The sequence below is a fragment of the Artemia franciscana genome, chromosome 6 (assembly GCF_032884065.1).
Source record: "Artemia franciscana chromosome 6, ASM3288406v1, whole genome shotgun sequence".
Classification (NCBI taxonomy): Eukaryota; Metazoa; Arthropoda; class Branchiopoda; order Anostraca; family Artemiidae; genus Artemia; species Artemia franciscana.
The window spans coordinates 1,771,930-1,779,953 of NC_088868.1; positions in this window are offsets into that span (position 1 = coordinate 1,771,930).

The following is an 8,024-nucleotide window of genomic DNA, read 5'->3' on the forward strand; positions in this document are numbered from 1 at the left end:
ACTCTTGAATTGATACCTTATGCTCCCTTAGCCAAATTACACTTCAAATCTTATTTCTTTTTTTTTCGATTGATAGAAAATACTTACCAATTGAAAACTTGATAAATTTTCTCGTCCAGATTTAAGAAAACAACTAAATCTAGTATTAAGCAACGCAAAATTTTGTTTAACACAAAAAGACAGCAAAAAAAAAACAACAAAATTTTAAATCGTTTCTGCAACCGTCCGACCTAAGGGTAGTTATCTTAACGCTTCCTCGGAACAATTTATGTTACTTTCTGTAGCTTAAACCTTACCACTTTTTTTTATAAACTATTTCAGCATGAATCAATGGCGTAAATATGGCTGTTATTTCAACCCATCAAATATAATATAAAATAACTGTCATTGTAACATGGGCAAGTAATATCAGACAGCTTATGTTTAAAATTCGCTTCACAGAGTGAAGCTTGTTCCACTGGTACTGAATCTTAAAATGAACAAAAATTAAAATGAATAATAAAGACAAGCTTAAAACGAAGAGAAATTACCACAAACGGAGTTAAGAGTAAATGAGTTTCGTAGAGGTAAGCTATTAAAGACTGTGAATAAGATTTTTAAAAAAAGGAATGAACCTAAAGATTTTAGGAAAACCCTAATTAAACCCCTCTATAAGCAAAGTAATTATAGAGGCATTAGCTTGTTTTCTATAAGAATTAAATCAATTAGTATGTTGTCCTTATCAGCCAACTGCCTAAGGCCGAATGAAAAGAAATTTGTCTCCAAATGGGGTGGGAGGATGTCGTAAATAAAAATATAAATCAGATAGGAACTTCTTGAGAGGGTGCGACGAAGATGGCTATGAATATATTTGGATGGAGAAGGAGAGTACGTAGATGTGTTGACCTCAGGTGGCTTAGTGCCGCAATGAAATGATAAAAGCTGTAGTAGCAGTAGAGGGCAATTACCTTTAATAATATTTGTGTCATAAAAGTGAAACCTTACAATAGGGCTATACTGCTAAAATGAGGCACAATAAAGGTGTATTAATCTCATACAATTACTCAATCTCCATTTGCAACGTTTTAAACATCTTTGAAACTATAAATCTAGGAAAAACTTATGATAGGCTATGACTTACAATTCCATTGAAATAACAGGAAATACATTTTCAAAACTAAATCAAAAACCCTATGAAAGGAAGATTTAAAACGCAATGTGAAACTAAAGGATATTTTGTCAGCATTGTAATAGATTAGAAGTCTTAGAAATCAGAAAAGGGTTGACACAGTAAAATTACAATTCTTTCCTAGGCCATATTTTTGGCCCTGAAATCATTTATGAAACTTTCATTCACCTAATTCAACTTCTTTGCAACATAAAAACAAGTCTCTGAACTACAATTTTACCCTTTGGAGTTAACTTGATGTTATCTATATCCTTCATATTAAGTAATTCCTATGAGTCTATAGTTCCCTGTTCTGAAGTTCCATAAGAGTTTCTAATCCCATAGCCATAATCGTCCCACATAAATGAGCTTAAACTTTCATAGCCTGTTTCACAATCTTTTATTTATTCTGGTATGGACAGACCTTCTAAATTTAGTCATTTTGGGAAAATGAACTTCCCCTTGTGAAAAAATTTTCGGATGTCCATTGTCCGTAAAACATTATGAAACCGCAAGGAGAGATGGACATTTGAAAACATGAGACACTGTATTTAAAAATATTTCAGCGGGGTGAATTTCAGGAATGAAAATTATTTTCAAAATGTATTTACGCAAAGAATCATAATAATATCCAGTGTAAAGTAAGCAGAAAAGTCTAAATATTTAGTGTAAATTTGGTTGAGAAGTCGTAAAGTCTATTTGAGTTTGAGTAGAGAAGTCATTATACCTAATGTAAGTTAGGATGAAAAGTTGTAATATCTAGTTTAAATTTAAAGTTCAAACGGGGCAGTTGCTTCACTGTCCCCTGCCTACGCCAATGCCTTACAAATAAATCAGAAGGCACTGTGTGTATGCCAGTTGTTGATTAGACGCCTCAGCAATATCTCGAGAACAACTGAGGGAATTAAGTTTAAACTTTCCAGGCTACTTTTAATACTATTTCTGTTTTTACATTCCACTTAAATAAGAAGAGGGTAATTGTATCCCGGTTGTCATAAAAGCACAAATAAAAAGTTTTAGGATGTCTATTAAGTTTTATTTTTAAGGAAAAACTTGTACAGGTTTAAATCTTAATTAAAGAATGCTATGTGTTTCCACTTTTTTGAAACCAAAAACGAGCAGAAGTAAAGTCAAATACGTTTTCAAAACCTGTTCTTTCCGGAAAACAATCCTTACCTCGAGCTGAATATTTCTATTTCTGTAATAGAAATATATATTTCTAATAAAAACAAAGAAACGTCACCATTTGAAAGCTTAATATCATTTCTGAGAGTGTTATTAATTTCACATTTATTATGACGAGATGTTGTGGTTTCTATATGCATTTGTATTGTCCCAGCCTTACAAGCTCTTCTCTCTGTTGGGGCATAATATTTTTTTTTTCTAAGTTGAATTTAATAAATTCCTATAAATAAATTCCTACAGACTGGGCATCATAAAGAATTGAAGCTTGAATTAGAATAGGTTTGAGTCTTTCACACTCCATTCAATAATATATATTGGAGCAGAACATACTCAAAAATCTTGCTAATATTGCATTCAACTGGCCTATATAAATATATAGCTTGAATATAAATATAGTTGAATATAAATATAGTTGAATATAAAATATATATTCAACAGGCCTATATTATATAGGCCTATATAAACTGCAATCAATAGGGTCAAAAAATTTAAACTAATTTGGTTTTCAGTAAAGGCCAGATTATGGCTTTGTCTTTAGAACCAATGGAGAATGTTAGCCCTCCTCATCTTAGTCCGGTCTCGTTTTTAGTTTGACTTAGTAATTTATTATGTTTTCTGTTCATTTTGGCTTCTATTTATTTATTGATGGTTAGTTTTGGCAGTTTTAAACTTGAAAAATTATTTGACTATTTCTACAATTTTGAGTTTTAATATAGCCTTTAATTTTCTTTAAAAGACTTCTTTGGTAGAAAATGTTTTTTCCTAGATTAATACAAACAATCAGAAAATCGTGTTATTTACAGCCAATGTCATAAGAGTTGTGGGGGGGGGAATTCTTCATCCAAAAGGACATCGTTTCTAGAGTTTTCATCTATGCTGAACAATACGGTTATCTCGAAGCTTTGATTGAATGTATTTGCGGACAAATTTTGTGTCAGAGAAGGGTCGTTTGTCCTGCAATGACTTAGGGCACTAAAACTACCACTTTGCAATCAAATGAGCCTCTTCCAAAGTTTCTATGGCAACGCCACCCATACAAAGTCCCTTGATAAAAAGAATAATACATTTTGCCTACATCACTCTTTACTCAGGAAGCGCTATTGCGCTCTTTATGATGCATAGCACCATTTTTGTTATTATACCACTTGTTAGTACAAATTGTAATTATAATGATTTAATTATAACTTACTTTAAAAAAAGTGGAGTAAGTTACACTAAAAAGAGAAAAAATACCAAATTATTGAAAAAAAGAGAACGAAACCGTTTTCTCAGGTTATAACACAGGATAATGGTATGGTTTGGGTCTAGGAACACAAAAGAATATTTAATTAAATTGGAACTAAGCAGCTCAAACTATTGAATATTGTCGGTAGCACCATATATTTCAATAATACGTGTATTATGTGAAATTCAAACTATTGAATATTTTTGGCTCAAACTATTGAATATTTTCGGTAGCACCATATATTTCAATAATACGTGTATCAAGTGAAAGTGTTGGTAGTGCAGCAAAAATTTTCAATTTCTATAATAAGCAATATGGATTTGGTGCAGGCTTTTTTCGTTCCATAACGAAAATTCACCAGGTAGAAACAAGATAGAATGATCAGAATACTTTTTAAATAAAGCTTGGTATGAATATTGCCACGATATGGTATAATTTCGGCATATCCAATCTTCAACTTTTCTTTAACATCTCTCAGAACCTGAAGTCACAAAAAAGGGAGTGTAGAGTAAATATGTATCCCTTCCCACCGTAAATTTGCAACATCAAGGATTACCATGGAACCACAGAACAAATTACGGCCTGATGATTTGGGATTGAAAATAAAATTTTCGTTTTTATTAATATTTACAGAGAGATCAACAATTTTAAACACCATAGAAATACGTTGCAAAATAAATACTAAGTATACTTGGTCCGACTTAAAACTTACACGTCGTCTCTGTATGTAATTAAACAAAAAAAAATAAGTTTTTTAAAATGAAAGTAAGGAGCGACATTAAAACTTAAAACAAACAGAAATTACTCAGTATATAAAAGGGTCTTTTCTTCCTCAACGCCCTGCTCTTTACGCTAAATTTTGATTCTTTCTCTTAACTCTACATTTTAAAACAGTAAAAAAACTTTAGCGTAAACAGCGGGGCATTGAGAAGGAAAAGAACCTTTCATATACGGAGTAATTTCTGCTCGTTTTGATGTCACTCCTTACTTTCATTTAAAAAAACTTTTTTTTTAATTTCTGGATGTTTTTGAATTAATGCATGTTTTGATCTTGGCTCTGTACAAAAATAATTAAAACGAAATTTGTATATTAATTTTTTTGGGCTAAATGGCTTTTTCATAGTTTTAATTGGAACATTTTGAGAAAGAAGGAGCGAGGGAGGAGGCCTAATTGCCTTCCAATTTTTCGATTACTTGAAAAGGCAACTATAACTTATAATTTCTTACGAACGTTTTCATACGTAAAAAAACACGTAACTTGCGAATAAAATTACGTAGTGAACTTCTATATTCGTATGTTTTTATTGCGTCTATGAGGGGGCTCACCCCTCGTCGATACCTCGCTCATTACATTAAAGCCTAAATTTTGTCCCAATTCCTTAAGAACGACCCCTGAATCACTAAGGCAGTAGATTAAATAGTTGAAATTACTAAAAACACTTTAGTGTAAAGAGCGATGTATTACGAGGAGGTAAACCCCTCATAGGTGTAATAATTTCTGTTCGTTTTAAGTTTTAATGCTGCTTCTCACTTTCTGTAGAAAACACTTTTCATATTTATTTTTTCATTGTTATTTTTTTTAATGCTACAAAATCCTGTGCCCCCTATATTGAAAGTCTCTTCCCCCATAAAAAGTTCCTCCGTGGAAATATCCTCCCACATAACCACCCCTCAACTCCCCCCCCCCTCAAAACTGAAAATCCCCCTCAAAACTGAAAATCCCCCTGAAAACGTCTGTACACTTCTCAGTAACCATTACTATATGTAAACACAGGTCAAAGTTTGTAGCTTTTAGCCCCTCCCACGGAGACTGCGGGGGAGTAAGTCGTCCCCAATGACATAGTTATTAGGTTTTTCGACCATGGTGAATAAAATGGTCATCTCAGAATTTTGATCCGGCGACTGTGGGGGGAAAAAGAGCGTAGGAGGGGGCCTAGGGGCCCTCCAGTTTTTATGGCCACTTAAAAGGGCACTAGAACTTTTGATTTCCTTTAGAATCAACCCTTTTGCGACATTCTAGGACCACTGAGTCAGTACGATCACCCCTGGGGAAAGAAAACAAATAAATACGCATCCGTTATTTGCCTTCTGGCAAAAAATGCGAAATTCCACATTTTTGTAGATAGGGGCTTGAAACTTCTACAATAAGGTTCTCCGATATGCTGAATATGATGGTGTGATTTTCGTATGATTTTTGTATGATCGTATGACTTTTAGGAGATGTTTCCCCCTATTTTCTAAAATGAGGCAAATTTTCTCAGGCTCGTAACTTTTGATGGGTAAGACTAATTTTGATGAAACTTATTTATTTAAAATCAGAATTAAAATGCAATTCTTTTGATCTAACGATTGGTATCAAAATTCCATTTTTTAGAGTTTCGGTTACTATTGAGCCGGGTCGCTCCTTGCTACAGTTCGTTACCACAGACTGTTTGATATAAAACACATCAGATAAACTATAAAATTACAAAGGCCTGATTCCTGATAACACATTATAAGTGGAAACATTAAATAGATGAGGTGATGGGGCTCCTTCATGTTTAGACAGAAGACTTCACTTTATTCTCTGAAAAAAAGTGCTACACCTTTGCATGGCAAATATTGCTAAAAGCCCTAGATGAACCAAAATCAAAAATATAAAATTCTTACCTTTAGACCTTGAATGTTTTTTTCTTTTTTGCCGTGTTAATTTTTATTTTTATTTTTTATGACGAGATGTTGTGGTTTCTATATGCATTTGTATTGTCCCAGCCTTACAAGCTCTTTTCTCTGTTGGGGCATAATATTTTTTTTTTCTAAGTTGAATTTAATAAATTCCTATAAATAAATTCCTACAGACTGGGCATCATAAAGAATTGAAGCTTGAATTAGAATAGGTTTGAGTCTTTCACACTCCATTCAATAATATATATTGGAGCAGAACATACTCAAAAATCTTGCTAATATTGCATTCAACTGGCCTATATAAATATATAGCTTGAATATAAATATAGTTGAATATAAAATATATATTCAACAGGCCTATATTATATAGGCCTATATAAACTGCAATCAATAGGGTCATTTCCGCGTTTAAAAGTAGAGTTTACTACCCCAAAAAGAAATGAATCAGGCTCCATGGACAAAAGCAAAAGGAACTGAAAAAGTAGCTGGAGCTGAGTGACTAGTGCTGTATAATCACAATATAATTGGTGAGCACTAATAACATCAAATTCACTCGGTTTAGACATATCTTCAAACATACTATTTACAAAACTGTTAGTTGAAACAGTAATAACAAGACACTGCAAAATTTAAGCATGAAAAAATTGGGAAACTAAGCTCTGAAAATGATGATGAGCATCAATAACAATAAAAATATTTTTATAATGACTAAGCCAAGAATAATCTAGAATCAAATCACTGATCACTAATGAATTTGATTTTAGGTAAGCAAATGACATCCTTCCGTGATACTGCACGTTTAGGTAAACATTATAATGAACCAAATGAAGATGCCCCTTAAACTTCACTTTTGTCTTAATTTTTATATTAAACACTTAGCCTCACGAAGGACGCCCACGCGCAATTGAGATGTGAGGCTGGATTATAGCACGATTCATGACTGCCTTAAGACCTGGGTTTTCTTTTCAATCAACCCTGGATTTATGAGTTCAAGCAATATAAGCTGACGGTCATATTCTCAGCTTGTTGAATGCGCTCAACTGAGCAAAAGTAATAAATACTCAGCTGCATTATGGATTATGGCAAAATAACAATCGTATAAAGTAGATTAAAATGGATGATGACACCTGATAACAGAGCAGTCATGGTAACATTAAAAAGCAGCCAATAGGCTTTGGTCCACTCAAGTTTCTTACACCTCTTTTTATTAGTAACAACACGAGGATCATAAAATAGATCATCGGTAATGTCACAGTAAAAGAAAGGGGAAGGTCGTCAAAATCAAGTATGTCTTTATCAATATGAAGACTAGAGCAGGGGACATTGGTGGAGCAAATACAATGGTAAAGGCTGATAAACGTAGCAATTTTGTGAACATAACTGAGATTGAGAGCTTTAAGTACTATGTGGTAACCAGTTAGTAACGAGTCTAAAACTAAATTGGCACGACTAAAGGAGCTATTAATATGGCAATTGAAATACCTTAACACTAACCATCGATATTCATATTTTCAAATAACGCATAGCAGAGTTTATGAGCAGGCATTAGATGACTTAATAAGTGAAGCTAGACTTCTCTGGTCGCAGGGTAGATTCACATTGATAAATACAAGGCAACCAAGTCGTGCTGCCGTAATATTATCAGAGGAAGGAAACAAGACTGGTTACAAAGGTGCAGCTAACTGTTTTTTATACATTCCTGTGCCTAGAGTGCCACTCTAAGTTTTGCAGGCATTGGTTGTGAACCTAATGTTCCAGCTGCCTCTTCGTAGAGAGTAAACGGAGATCGCAGGGAGCAATTTT